Consider the following 16,330-nt stretch of genomic DNA (forward strand, 5'->3'; position numbering starts at 1 on the left):
AGAACATTATGGTGGTTAGATTGTTCCCAAGAACCCTTGATTCAAGATTTGGTATATATCTACATAGATTTGGAATATATCTACGTAAAAATTCCACCCAAAGCTAGTAGAACTTGTCCAGTTTCAGAGTGAGGAGAACCAACAATCTGATAGAAAAATAGGCGAGTAATCCGAAAGCACTCGGTTCGCTGGAAATGAAATATAAGTGGGATGCAAATATTTGAAAAGATGCTTAAGCACACTCATAACTAAAGAAAAGCAATTTAGAAAAAATGAATGTTTTCATCTATGAGATTTGTGATAATGAATGAGTTTGGTGACATCAAAGTTAACGAAGTAAGGAAATGGCATACTTCTTTTCTGTGGATGGAAGGTGACATGGCTGTATTTGGAGATATTGTGAGTATAAATAGACCCAATTAGTTTGGCAATATTTATCAGAATTTTAAGATGCATATACCCTCTGCTCCAGCAATTCTACCTCTAGGGGCTTACAAACAGATCTGCTTGCACTCACATACAAAGACAAGGATGTTCACAGCAGCAAGTTTTTAATAACAGAAAACAACCTACATGCTTAGGACTGGCTACATTAAATACAGTGCATCCATTTGCTAGATATAATGAAGCAGATCAACAAAACAAGTACTGACTTGGAAAGATCTTCAACGTATAGCATTGTTTTTTGTTTTCAAATGTGATAATATTTGTGTATTTATGTGTAAAAAGAAAGAAAGATGAACATATGTGCCCATGTTTATACACTTGCATGTCATAGAAAATCCTGGGAGGATATATAAGAAATCATTAATAATGGTTGCCCCAGGGAGTGAGATTGTAATGTGTGCTTGATTGTATGCCTTTTTGTAAAGTTTGAAATGTTTTATCAAATCATATCTTATCTATTTATATATATGCAAGGAAATATAGATATGCAAGGAATATAGATATTCCTCTGCAAGGAAAAGTGCAGAGATGGTCAGGTGGGTGTGAAGGTGGGATTGTGATCATTAGCATGGTGCTCTTGCTTGAGAGGCTAGAAACAATAAGAGACCCCTGATGGACAGCTCAGACATGGAGGGGTCCTCAAGCAGCCACCAGAGGACAAGCTCAATCATACATACACTGTACTCCTGCAAAGTCTTTCATGGGAGAAACTGTCTTAAGCCTCATTTTTTTTTTCTTTTAAACTATAGTCACCATGCTGTATGTCACACCCCCAGAACTTTTTATCTTATAACTGTAAGTTTGCACATTTGGCCACCTTCACCCATTCTGCCCTCTGCCCAACCCCCATCGCTGGCAGGCACCAATCTGTTCTGTCTCTCTGAGTCCAGGTTTTTTTTTAAGATTCCCCATACAAGTGAAATCATACAGTATTTGTCTTTCTTTGTCTGACCTCACTTTTAATTGATGCCCTGGGCCTACAGAAATGATTTCCATGTTTAAGACTGTGTTTAAAGTAGTGGGTATATTGATTCAAAGTAAATGTTTTACCAGGTTTTGTTTCTCAGTGAAAGTATTCAACAGATTTTTTTTTTTTACCAAAGAAATTCTTGTTTTTCAGACAGTATTTCCATGAGCATCAATAAACATTTCAAATGTTTGCTGCCTTTAAATAATTAACTTAATCAAGTTCTAAGAATGCCTACTATGTGTTTAACTTGGAAGTATTTGGCATGAATATTTAATGGCGGGGAACAACACAAATAGACAGTGGTGTTACAGGTTTTCATTTTTAAGCAAGCATTGGATGAAATACTGGACTATCATTTTCCATTGAAAATCTGTTGTCAGTGTTATATCAAGAAATAACCCATTCATCCAAATGTCAATCACTGGCCAACTTGGCCATCTATCTTGCATATTCTGCATTTTGAAATATTAAAAATGAAATAGATGAATAAATGAAACAAGAATTTCTTTGGTAAAAAAAAAAATCTGTTGAATACTTTCACTGAGAAACAAAACCTGGAAAAATGAAAAGAGCTGAAGAACAGAATAATCACAAACCCATGAAAGAGGAAAGGTACATTTCATATTTGTTCATTAAATTGACAGAGAAAGGAATGAGAAGTGACCACGAAGAGATGCAATATGGGACCATTAAGAGGCTCTTTGGATCCTTGATTTCATGAAAAGGTTTCCCAGGGGGCAACTCAGATGCAGGACAGGAAGGTCATCTGGCTGCAGGTCTGCGGCTCCACTGAAGGTCAGGGTTGAGTCTATGTCTCTCCCCTTCCTCATTACTCAAGCCCGAGCTTCCTTTAGGATGGATGAGGATGTTTCTTCCATTTGGATATAAGTAGGGTGGCCCTCTGATCAGGTTTGCCAGAGCAGGCCCTGGTTTGCTCCTGTAATTTTTAATGTCATACTATCCCCTTTCATGCCCCAAAGTGTCTTCATGTGGATGATAAAGTATATGGTCTCCCTAATATAAGTGGATTAAAGTGGAGAGTGAGGAGACAGGGCCCCTTGGATTATGACTGCTATGCTGAAAACATTTTTAAATCACCTCCTTTAAATAATAAGTCATTGATGGGATATTAAAAAAAATTATTGACAAAAATCAACTGGATTTCTCTGCAGATACCACTCTATATAGCTCAGAAAAGGGCGATGCATTCTTCTTTGTTATTTACCCAAAATATTTTGTCTGCAGCATGGAAAACACATTGTAGGTATTTATATCTTAGCATTTACTCTGTGTAGTAGGTGAACTTCTAAATAAACCCCGCCTCTTGGTATGTATGCTCTTAGATAATCCCCTCCCCTTGACTGCCCTCATAAAATCGCCTCTCCTTGGCTGGACCAAGTGACTTGCTTTTAACCAATAGAATGTAGGAAAGGTGATCGTGGTCACTTTGTGACTAGGTTACAGAAGAGCGTGACTTCCATTCTGCTAGCAGACTTACTGTCTTCCTGGTTTTGGTGAAGCAAACTGCACATCAAAGAGGCCCAAGTAGGGACACCTGGTGGCTCACTTCGTTAAACATCTGCCTTCAGCTCAGGTCAAGATGCTGGAGTACTGGGATCGAGCCCTGTGTCCCACGTCGGACTCCCTGCTCAGCGGGAAGTCTGCTTCTCCCTCTCCCTCTGCCCCTCTCCTTGCTTCTTCTTCTTCTTCTTCTCTCTCTCTCTCTCTCAAATAAATAAAATCTTTAAAAGGGGGGGGTGCAAGGGCAAGGAACTAGGAGATCCTCCAGCCACAACTAACAAGAAACCACAGTCCGAAGTCCAACAACCTGAAGATCTGAATTCTACCAACAACTACGTAAATGAGCCTGGAAAGGGGACTCTTCCCCAGGTGAGCTTTCAGATGAGGCTCCAGCCCTGGCTGACACCTTGGCTACAGCCTTGTGAGGAGCCCCTGAAGCAGAGGACCCAGCTAAGCTGTGATGAATCCTGATGCACAGAAACTGTGAGATATTAAGTTATGTAGGCTGCCAAATTTGGGGGGCAAATTGTGACCTACGTAGATCACTATTAGATTCAGTGTGACGCTGGGAAAAACCCCTGACCTCCTCTACACCTCAGTTTTCTTCTCTGCTTGGTGCATAGGAGGGCTGACTAAATGCCTGTGGCCTGAATGAATGGGACACTGAGGTTGGACTAGATAATCTCTAAGATTCCTCTGACTGCAAACAATCCATCAGATTTTGCTGAGAAAGCAACAACTCTTACTGACAGATTTTAAATACTGCCCGTGCTACTTTTCCTTTGATGCTACATTTTTTTTGGTTATTTTTAAATTGCCTTAAAATTTAATTTGCTTTTAAAAGAGCCTCAAAACAGAGGCCTCTTGTTTGAAAACTCTCCTCACCAACTTTTCTTGTTTTAAAAATATTCTGACCCATGGGTGTCTGTGCAGGCTGGCTGAGGCTCACTGCATACCCCAATGCTGCCTTTGATGTAAATGCTTATGTGCCCTGCAACTTTCAAGTAGATCCGTGTGGATTTTATGATCGCTGTCTCACCTGGCTCCAGAGTAACACCTGCCTCTCATTTAAGATTCAAGGCAACTGTAGCCTGGCCAGAGGGTTGGACACATTTCATTTCACCTCCCTCTTGAATTCACCGGTGGAACTTTTTTTTTTTTAAATCTTACAGGTCATTACCAAGACTCTCTGGTACAAAACTACCACCGGTCTGTGCTAACCCTGCTTTCCTGAGGATTAAACTTTGCTTCATTGTGGATAAAAATGGTGTTTTACAGGCTGGAAACAATGTCTTTGATGCTAAAACCGTTCCCATGGGGGACTCTGAAAAACGTTTTGGAGGCAACCTCTCAAAATCTTTACCAAAACTTCTTTTGACATTTAAAACAATCATTTCATTTTATAGGGAGTCACTTAAATGGTGAGAGAAATAGGCTGCCGACCCAGTGCTATCTCATGAATGTAGCCATGTGCACATTCCATGCACACAGCTCGGAAGAGTCAGAGAGAGAAACACCCAGCCTGCAGCCATCATCCCGTACTCCTGCAAAGTCTTTCATAGGAGAAACTCTCTTAAGCCTCACCAAGGGCCCCGGTTCAGCAGAGCGGAGATCAAAGATTCAGACGTGGGCTTTATTTTCTTTTGTTTGTATCTTGGATATTCTGACTTTATGTGATGAGCCACTGACCCATCAGACTATTTTTATAGTGGCATTCTACAAAAGGCACTGATTTTGGTTTAAATAAGCAAAGAAAGACATGACTTAGAGATCTCTCCCTCCTTGGTTAGAATAGTCGGGGAAACTGAAATTTATTCACGTGACAGAAGATAAGTCCTAACTTCATGTTTTCTAGAGTCATTGATATCTCCTTATTATCTTTTATCTTTTCAGAGAGTTTAAAGGATTTCTCTTACCTCCACTGCGGGATCTTTCCTGTCCTCAAAGTGTGGGTTAATATGTCAGCCACGCACTGTTTCCACAGAAGCCTTGTGAGGGGGCAACTTTGACACTCTTAGAAGTAAGCATACCCAGTGTGGACACATTAACACTACTATCCTACCCAATGGAAAGAGGTAGGATATTGGGGATATTTTGGTCATGAACAAGCACTTCACTGTCACAATGCCGGTGGTTTCTGGGCAAAAGTCAACTAAGAGAAGCTGTTAGGAAGGACAAGTGATTAACACCAAGAACTATGATTTCTGTGAGCTGATTTGTTTGGTGATCATTGTTAGTGTAATTAAAAAAAAAAGAAAAGAAAAGGAATGACCCTGTATGGCATTTCACAGAAGCATGGGGTTTCAAACTGTAAGAAATCAGAGAGTGTAATTCAGGCACCTCATTGTTTGGATTACAGAAGCCAAGACGATCAGCAGTTGAGTGACTGATGCAAGAACTTGTATCTAGTGGAAGATGCATAACTCTGGTTCATAGAGGAGGCTAGTCCAAGGGTGAGTGAATGGTATTGAATCATGTATAAGGAGTTAACGAGCATCCCAGGTTGAAAGACTGCTGAAACATGAAACCTCTAAGTTTACAGTAATAACTATTTAAAAATATATTTGTGGAGAAGGTAGAAAGATGTAGTCTATACGATGTTGGAGGGGGTTCTGGTACCTTGAGCTGTTAGCAGTGGCGGAAATCTCTCTCAGTGCTCTCCTACATCTATCCCACTTAACACATAATAGGAAATCTCACAGCATCAAAACTAAAACGAAGACTCAAATTATCACCATAACCAGGGAAGACTTTCCACTAACTTACAGAGATCGTGGAGCTGGACTGAAAATAGGAGACCACGAAAGCCCAGAGCTTGTCAGGAATGCAGAACCAACCCGTCAAACCAAAAGAAGGTAGAAATAGGCTCTCCTGCTTCCTATGTGGTCTAATTCTTGGCTCGGAGACTAGGAGATGAGCCAAAACACTAGAAAACGAAAATCACAATAGCAAAAATAAAACTAACAGGGAAATGGCCAAGAGTGAAAATGATGCTTTAGGACAACAAATCACTGAGGTGGAGAAATCTCTTAAAGTATCAGGAGGAAGCACAAAATGAGGAAGCCAAGGAGAGGTGATTGTTCTGGAGGCAAACACAAGACCAACCTATAAAGTGCAGGAAACTCCAGGAAAAGCTGCAATTCAGTTGAGACCAAAGATATGACTGAAAAGAAGCTAATACTTGTACACTTACCAATTTTAATAGTTACACTTATTTAGGTTTTAGGTGTATTTAAGCAAATATAAAACAATGAGAAAGAAAGGAAACATGAAATAATCGAAACAGAAAAGAGAAAACAAGGCCAAACGTATCAACTATAACAATAATGACAAATGGTTTCATAAAATCTTTTTCAGAAGACATTATTTTCAAGGTGGGGTTAGGAAATCCAAGTCCAGTTACATGCTGCTAACTCTTGATCTCAGGGTTGTGAGTTTGAGTCCCACATTGGGTATAGAGATGACTTAACAAAATCTTTAAAAAAAAAGAGAGAGAGACAGGTTTATGTTTATCTTGTGGGTAGTGTCTTGTCAGGGAAGGGGTTTGAGAGAACCTCTGGAATGCTGGTGGTGTTCCATTTCTTGCCTTGGGAACAGGTTACACTGGGGTATTCACTGTGGAAAATTCATCAAATTATGCATTCTCATTTTTGTATGTATGTTATACTTCCATATATTTTTTTATTTTAAAAGCAAATTATAGGGGCGCCTGGGTGGCTCAGTTGGTTGGGCGACTGCCTTCGGCTCAGGTCATGATCCTGGAGCCCCGGGATCGAGCCCCGCATCGGGCTCCCTGCTCGGCAGGGGGGATCTGCTTCTGCCTCTGACCCTCCCCTTCTCATGCTCTCTCTCTCTCTCTCTCTCTCTCATTCTCTCTGTCAAATAAATAAATCTTTAGGGCGCCTGGGTGGCTCAGTTGGTTAAGCGACTGCCTTCAGCTCAGGTCATGATCCTGGAGTCCCGGGATCGAGTCCCGCATCGGGCTCCCTGCTCAGCAGGGAGTCTGCTTCTCCCTCTGACCCTCCCCCATCTCATGCTCTCTCTCTGTCTCATTCTCTCTCTCAAATAAATAAATAAAATCTTAAAAAAAAAAAAAAGAAATGTACGAAGGGGGGCGCCTGGGTGGCTCAGTCGGTTAAGCGACTGCCTTCGGCTCAGGTCATGATCCTGGAGTCCCGGGATCGAGTCCCGCATCGGGCTCCCTGCTCAGCGGGGAGTCTGCTTCTCCCTCTGGCCCTCCCCCCTCTCATGCTCTCTCTATCTCATTCTCTCTCTCAAATAAATAAATAAAATCTTTTAAAAAAAAAGCAAATTATAGGCATTTTAAAGCAAATATACACTAAAAACAAATAAAACTAAAATGCCATTTTATACTGACAGATTGATCCACCATAAAGGTAATCAGTTGCAAATCTCTATGCCTCAAATCAACGAGTGTTGAATTATATTAAACAAAATATCGGAAAGATAAAACATTTGCCAAAAAAATTTGTCAGGGGATATATTGAGCCTCTACCATGTAGGTGCCCAGTTAGAAACATGTACGTAATAATTGATGATGGTAGGGACAGAATCTACAACTTGAACTTCCTCCTGCTGAAGCTCATTGCACCACTACCACCTCCTTGCTCAGAAAACCTGTAACCTAAAATGGCTCTGTTCCTCATGAGGACTAACCAACTACGTAATGGCAGGTCCAGTACATGGACCTTTTCTAGAGGAGTGTCAATTCATCCTCACCGTACAGTACATTTGAGAGGGGAGGCAACGTGGCAGAGATGAGGTTGCATCAGATGGGCCAAAGTGGGATGAGGAGTTTCCTGGGCCGCTGAGGGTACTGATTCCTCCCCAAGACCATCAGTGACCTCAGTCTGTGTGCGCCCACATCATATGTAAAGTGTGTTGCTCTTAGACCTTGATCATCCATCCACTCATGACCAAAAATAACTGAGGGAACACTGGTCCTAAAGAGAGTCTCCGGCTTTTGAATTGGCCCATCCATTACCTAGTGTATGAAACTTGATGGACTCACCACCACTTTCCTGCCATCCATATAGGAAAACTGTGCAGAAGCAAAGAATGTCAGTGCCTACAATTTTATGGGCGTTTGGCCTAATTTCCTTGTGCTGTCTGGGAAAGGAAATCTGGAGGTTTCCACCTATACCAACTCACAACTTTGTTTATTTTCCTTTCAAGTCTGCTTCTGAGGCCAAGACGGTGGGGAGATGAATAGTCCATTTATTGCCCTGGGTTAGGACATCACCGTCTGTCATTGCGCAATGTTTTTTTGATGTGTGAACTTGGATGCTAAAGGAACGCTTGAAGTGGCAGCTGGGGTGGGAGGGAGGGAGGGTGGAGATGACAGCCAGTGGGAATGAGCAGACTCGTTTCAAGGTTTCAAGACTGATTTAGAAGATGAGGTGGTCATAGTAGGCTCTAACCTGGTTATCAGCAGGCCACGGCTGTAAGGAAATAAACAGTTCTAGAATAAAATATGTGGAAGATAGCACCAGGATGTATTAAATAAAGTTGACATAATTTAATCAGTTAGGGTTCACTGGTGATCTCCACAGCCAAAGGAGAATTTGTAAATACGTCAGAGAGTCAGAGAAGATGCTAACCAACGACGTCAAGTGGAGTGGAACTATTGTCGTAAAGGATGAATAATGACACCCACCTACCCAGCTGCCATTCTAAGAGCACACACACACACACACACACACAAACATGCCAATGCCTTTAGGGGGAAGAGCACCCTTTATTCTTAATCACTTATATATGACTATGAAGGAGTCTTATGGAACCGTTTCACGGAGCACAGTCTGACCAGGAGGCGATGGAGAAAAAGCATAAGGCCCCCCAAGAAAAGGTGGGGCTGTGGGTGGGATTTGGCAGACGAAGATTGGAGACCACTAAAAATGGGCAGTGAAAACTTCTGGGGGAATGAAGACTGATTAACAGTCGCTGTCTTATCTGGAGCCCAGGATAAAGGAATGTTCTAGCACTTGTATCCTATTTTCCTCTGCAGTGGATGACTAACATCAAGAAGCCAGCCAAGCAGGGACAATTTTTTTCTTGTCTTAATAGTCCAGAAGCTGTTTTTTCTCCTTAAGTACTGATTAATTTGTGTCTTACGGGCCTGTGATTCCTGGAATTTATCATGTTTCTTTTTTGTTTCAGTCGCTAGCAAACTTCAAACTAAATTGAGGATTCACCCTTCCCAAAAGCTTTACAGATCTTCATTTTCATTCATGTGCTTTGGGGACTTGTTTCAAATCTGGTTCTATTTTATGTCCTTACCCCTTTCTCTTTTTTCCTTATCCGTCACACCTATTTTTATTTTGTTATTTTGTATTCTATGTAGATTTCAAAAAAAAAAGAAACACCTTAAATATTTTGACACAAAGTCCTGGTATAAATAAATGACACCACAGCGACTTTTAATGTGGTCTATAAAACCTTATTTGCCTTGTTGTGTCAGCTTTGTAAAGAAGAACATTTTTAAATAAGATCAACAAATACAGATATAGTGAAACTGGACCTTAAAAGAAGGATTCCAGATTTCTTGTCCTAACTGCTGGTTCCCATTCCACCGTAGGTAATGAAAATATTTTAGATCTATGGCCAAGTAAATTCCATTTCATCTTAAGGAGCAAGTAGCATATCAGGGAATTAGCACAAACCCCACCAAAACTAATACATAAAGCTATACATTTTAAATTTCTAAATAGTAAAATAAATTACAACATCTCCCTAACCTGTTTATCACATTTTCAGGGCATGTTATATTTCAGAGGGACATAGGTTTTGTTTTTTTTAATCTGTTTATTGTATTTAAGATTGTCTTATGATAAAAGAAATACAAGTTTGTGTTAATGAATGAATGATAAAAGAGAGAGCAAGTTTTCATTCTCCTGCCCTCCTTATATTAACCCCCAGAGGTCGCAATTATTAACAATTTGATGTCTTTCCTTTTGCAATTTCCCATGTTCACACACGCACACACACACACAAATGCATAGACACATGCGTATAAATGTGATGTATACTGCAAAAAGCAGCTTTTAATGTTAAATGGATAAAGTGAATGCACCACAGTTTGTTTACCCATTTGGTGATTTACTTAGTGTTTTCAATGCTTGCTCCCACTTGACTTAACAGCTAAAACAGGAAAACAGACAGTGGCCACGTCAGCCCATTGTTAACACCCATCACTTTGTAGGCTGTAACTCCACATTCCATATTGAATCCTAACACATTGGTGGATCTGAATGTACTTGCTGACTATCTCTTTCATCTACAGCAGGAACTTAATGAGAATAAAGATTGGTTGTACTTCACTGATCACATACCAGGGGCTTCCGTCTCCCTGGACAGAACTCTGCACTCACCAACAGGCATCCTGGTGCTTGTTTTGGGTTACTGCCTGAAATTTCAGGGTTAAGTTCAGAAATTCCCATAATGGCCACCAGAGGGCATCAAGCATCCAGAGCATCAACATGGCTGAATCCAGGCAACTGGAAGACTACTGAACGCAGCCAAATGCTTAGCTTCTAGCTTGAAGATCTGTTTCTGCTTCCATTGGCTAGGCTTTTTTTTTTCTTCTTTTTAAATTCCATTAAAATTTTCCAAAGGGCCATGATTGAACCCCGTCCCAAATTACTGAATTTTACAGTGCAGTTTATGTGCTTTACACAATGCTGCGAAATAAATGTCCAGTGAGTTATTGTTATTGTCATTCATATCCCACTGAAAAAAACAGCCAATCCTTGCGGTGATATTCTCCCTAACAAATATATCCTTGCTCAGGTTTTTCCATTTACTATCAGTCCAATGTAGGGTATCACACCATTTCCAAAAGTGCTTCAGCCTAAATTGCGTAATTCAAGTATAAATGAGTGCATCTTGCTAAGTGCATTTAAAAATTTTTTATTCCTATTTTTTTTGTTAAATATGTATTACCTTATAGACTCCCCTCCCCCAATAAAAAGTATTTTGTGAAATATACACATTGTACATAATTGTTAATCAGAAAATTGGGGGATATGTCCTGGAAAAGGTATATTTCCATAGTTACCACCATCACAAAGGTAGAATTGTGACTGATATTAGGCTTGCTATCACTCAGAAATATTATTCAAGCATGTTCATGCCAAGAACAAATGGATAACTTTCTCTACAAAGTAGTTCACAAAAGCAGCTAAAGGAGTTTGCACTGAATTTCCTTAAATTCACATTAATTCCATTAATTTTACAGGTAAATATATAAAACGTATTTTTATTTAAACAGGAAATAGACTTTCTGATATTTATTTACCAATATTCATAATTAAAAATTCAGACAAGAGTAGTGAAGGGCATTATGCCATCTGGCCACACGGTGGCGCTACTTCACTGATTTGAGAAATTCTTTAGCAACCTGCTAGAGACAACCCAGTTGAAAACAAGACTATGAATATATGAATCGCCTTCCCTGTATTATTTCAATTTGAATGAGAGAATCCAGTAGAGTTTAGCATTCAGAATTAGTCTCCATAACCTATCTATACAATAAAGCAACACCAAAATACATGAGGAAGTCACTGCTGAAATGTGGGATGCTTGTGAAATTATGCATAAAGTTCCATAATATTAACTAATGCTACGGACTTTTTTTTTTTAAGATTTTATTTATTTATTTGACAGAGAGAGGCACAGCGAGAGGGAACACAAGCAGGGGGAGTGGGAGAGGAAGAAGCAGGCTTCCCGCAGAGCAGGGAGCCCGATGTGGGGCTCGATCCCAGGACCCTGGGATCATGACCTGAGCCGAAGGCAGACGCTTAACGACTGAGCCACGCAGGCACCCTAATGCTACGGACTTTAATAGTAATATTTTATAGCTCTCCCTGAATGTACAGGGCATTTGCACTTTCATTATTACCTTTGCTTTCCAGATGATCCGGTGAAGCAGGTTAGGTAGCTCCGATCCCCCATTTCACAGCTAAGGAAGCTGAGATGCTAAGAAGTTAAGTGGCTGTTCCTAGCACCCACAGACTGCAGAACCTTCTGCAGCACTGAGGAGTTTTGGGGGGTCCTGATGCCTTACTGATGCCTATGAGAGAGCATAAACCCCACAGACCCTCCACCTAAGCCACTTGGGCACTCTAACTCTAGAGCGCTCCCCACAACTACCCAGGAGAATATGGCTGGACCCTAAGGGTTCCATTCATTCCCCCTTGGCCAGCACCTCCAAGGTGCTGATCACAAAGAGACCACAGCTTCCACAGTCACAGAAGCCCCAAGGAGCCTGTCTTCCATCCCAGAAATATGAAATGATTTATCATCTGTACCCTCCCTTCAGCCACTCAAGCTAAAATCTGCATCCTGTAGCTAGTCTCTCATGATAGGGGACTGCGGAAAACAAAATACCAACCCCTTATTTCTTATTCATAGAGAAGGCAATGTATAATATGATTATATACGTGATGGATTAGACCCGACAGACAGTATAAAAGGCCAGCTGGAGAACATTAACTAGGGAATGGATTTTTCACTGATAGTCAATGTCTCCTCTAGTCAACAGTGAAGGGAGGTAGGGGTGAGGCAAATTCAGAGAGACACACAAATAACTTTCAAGATCAAACTCTAAAATAAATTCCTCCGTCAGGCAAAGAAAGGCTCACTGTGTGTTTGCTCCACGCTAGGCCCTGGGCCGTGCGCTTTATAGACTTCATCTTCTTTGATTACCCTTGTTTTACAGACATGAAAAAAGAGGTTCCAAGAAGTGAAAATCACACCCAAAGTGCTATTCTCGACCACGAGCCGCCTCCCAGCATGCTGCCAGGACACCAGCTGTTCAGGACCAGCCACGGGCTGCTTTCAGCTGCTGACCACTCTGAGCAATGGAGGGCTCCTGAGACTAGATGTGGACTTCAAAGAAGTGAACAAAGCCTAAAGCTTCTTCAGTGCAGGCCCCTGCGAGGTCCAGGAGTCACCGAGTCCCTCCTGAGAGGGGAACGGAGCAAGTCAGGTTACAATCAGAAAGCATTTCCAATTAAGCTTTTCGGTGCATCGCCTAAAGAGATCTTCAGGAGCAATGACCTAAACCTCTAAGTGTCCAGTTATTTGTTGTGATTTGTTTTCTCATTCTCAGTAAATATTCACTTTCATGCCTGATTTTGTATTTATAATCGTATGCTTTTTTTAAGATTTTATTTATTTATTTGAGAGAGAGAGAATGAGAGACAGAGAGCACGAGAGGGAAGAGGGCAGAGGGAGAGGCAGACCCCCCGCCGAGCAGGGAGCCCGACGTGGGACTCGATCCCGGGACTCCAGGATCATGACCTGAGCCGAAGGCAGTCGCTTCACCAACTGAGCCACCCAGGCGTCCAACTTTTTTTTTTTTTTTTTTTTTTTTAAAGAGAGTTTCCCCTATTGAATTGCTTCAGGCTTCACAGAGGCAGGACCTGCCCCTACCCGCGCCTTTGTTGTCAAACCTTTTGCCTCTCATCTCCTGCAAGGCTGAAACAATTTCTCCTAAGTCTTCAGGCTGTCAGTCCTTGGCATAGTGCCTGAAACAAAGTTGTCCTGGAAAAGGAGAGAGAAGGAAAGATAAAAGGAACGGAGGAGGGAAGGCAGGAGTTGCGCCAGGTGGGGGGAGGAGCAAACAGACAGAACTCTATGTAGAGTTAGTAACTGGCTTAATCCATGGAAGAAGAGTCAGCAGTGATAGGAGTCCGTCTTTAAAAGAAGCGACCTTCTAAAGACACTGGGTCTCTTCTCTTACGAGACTTCCAGCACACTTAGAGAGGCTTCAATACGATATCCAATAAGAAGCCAAAGGGTCACATTCCACTGGCACCGTACGGCTGGAGACATGATTTAGACTTTGCTCCTATGATATTTTTGACATTTTGCTAACATGAATCATCTGATTATATGAACCACCTATGATCAATCGTATCATTTTGCTTCATCCCTGCTCCTCGGGTTGGAGGGTTTAATATTCCTTAACACTTCAACTGCTTGTTATGGAAGTTTACAGCAGCTACCTGTCACCTCTGTCAGAGAGTAGCTCCCTCCTCTCATCTTGGGGACCACGTCGAGGGAGCTGTAAGCACAGAAGAGATCCTTGGATCTAATGGTAGGTAATTCGAAGGCCAGGCCAACTTCGCTGGCCCAGACTACTGACTCCACCGTCTGTATTGATGATATCCACAAATCCCATCTTGATCATACTGACAAGTTAATACCTACCTAAATAGATATTTTTTCTTTTAGGTAGTATCTATCACCAGAGTGTTGGGGCTCAGGCTCCTGTGAACTTGGGGTCTCAGGGTCAAATCAAGTAAAGTGACAAGAAGCAAAGAAGGTTAAATAAGCTTCAGAAATATAAACAAATACATAGGAGGTTTCCATCTTGTCCATTTCTTTTTATAAAATCTGCATGCACATTTTATTGTTTTAAAACACAAGCTGTTGCTTAAGCCATTCACACTGAGAGGCGAGAAAAGAGAAATTTTTTAAAATGTGGGCAGAGTAAAGGGAGTAATGGGGTTTCTTCATCTGGTGAATGCTCATATAAAGCAGAAATAAACAAGTGCATATTTATTCTATTAAGCCTATAAATCTTTAGGAAACCCAGCTGCTGCCCATTGCAAGGCTTCTGCAAATTTCCCATTCACAGGATCTGACCTTCCAGGCTTTTTGCTATTTGTTGTGCTTTGGTGATATGGCCTAAAATCAGAACTACTTCAATAGCTCTGGTTTAGAATGAAACTTTTTGGTTGTTTGACCTAATTGCCAAAAAATACTTCTAGCTCCCAGGGCCTTCAGTAAAATTTTACTCTCTGGAAACAGAAAACACCCCTTGCAAAAAGAGTAAATATCAATCGTGAATTCACCATCCAAGCTTGGGTGGGTTGATGTTTGAGTGCTGCATTTTGAGACAGTTAAACATATCATTGAAGCCCACATGTAGATTTACTTTCTAAAAATGTCCTTCTTGAAGACCAGGTTTACAATCTGTAGAGTAGCTTCCTTTGTCTTCATTCTCTTGGGTTTCCACCTTTTTAAAAAGCTTTATAAGATTACTAATTGCACAATGTCACCTATTGACAGAAGAAGGCCATTAGAGCGAGCAGTCTCTAGTTCTCTGAGATTTCACTGGGCTTACTAAAGCTCTTAAGATGACAAATACATGCATTTGCAGGGCTAGGCCTGTCACATCGGGTTAACTAAATGGTCTGGAGCTGGGTGGGGAGAAGAGACAGGCACTTGCAAAGAAGCACTCTCCACTTGGGAGGAAGGACGTTCTGGGGGAAGTTTTTGAGAGCCAACTCAGAAACAGCAACAACAAATCATCCATATTTTTTTCAGCTGAATCGTTTCTAGTTTTCATGTGGCAGCTCTCTTCTGGGCATTCATAAAACGCTTCTTGTCGGATGTTTCTAGTGACAGGATGCTCTTTCTATTTAAAATGGAAACAGCTTTGAATTCTCTCCGCAAAGAAGAGGCCCAGTCTGCTGGCAGGAAGGAGCAAGGGGTCACTGGGCGCTGGAATGTGCAGGAGTGGAGCTGCAGGAAGACGGGGCGCGGCTCGGTGGCCAAGCCAGAGGGTCACAATTCCGCTAAAGCCCGAAGCCTCGCTGGTTCTACGAACCCCGCCCACCTCCCCTGCGGGTCCCCCGCTTGGCTTGCGTCTTAAAAAGCCATTTTATTAGCGCCTTTCCTCCGCGTGCTACGAAAGAAAGTGACCGCTGGGGGGCAGTATGGTGCAAGGCAAGACCTTGTTCAGGCGTTGGGTAGAAGCGGATAAATAAAGTAAAATAGAGGTATTCTCGAGAAGTGTGCCGAGTATGCTTTCCAAGCCCTTTTCGTCACAGCCATACCCCCCCCCCCCCCCGGCTAAAAACAACTGAATGATAAAATACTGTGCTTGTGAATCCACCATTTTTCCCCTCTATTTTAAGGCAAACTGGAAGAAAAATTCAGGTTGAGGAAGCCTGGTCCAGAGTGACTGCAGGTTGTAGATGATTTCCACCAAACAAGGGTGTAAGCTAGCCCTGCAGCACTTCAAACCAGACACTCTTCTTGTCGCTATGCATCCCCTATGTGCAAACCTGTCAGTCTGATTGAACTATGTTAAAGCAGCTACCATCCCTCTTTCGACACCTGCCAGCGCCGGGAGACCCATTTACTGCAAGGCATTGGCCTCAGGACGCCTGAACTTAGGACGTCCTCCTTGTCCGCGGCAAAGGTGTCACCAGCTGCCCCTCACCAGACTCCTTGGTCCTCTCCTGACAGAGATGTGGATTCCCTAGCCCCGCCCTTGCAGGTGGCCAGGCAGGGGTCTGGAGCACCAGCTCTGTCTCTAGGCACTTGGGTCTGGGACATCCCTTCCACCACTTACCA

Source organism: Neomonachus schauinslandi, chromosome 12 (assembly GCF_002201575.2).
Source record: "Neomonachus schauinslandi chromosome 12, ASM220157v2, whole genome shotgun sequence".
Taxonomy (NCBI): domain Eukaryota; kingdom Metazoa; phylum Chordata; class Mammalia; order Carnivora; family Phocidae; genus Neomonachus; species Neomonachus schauinslandi.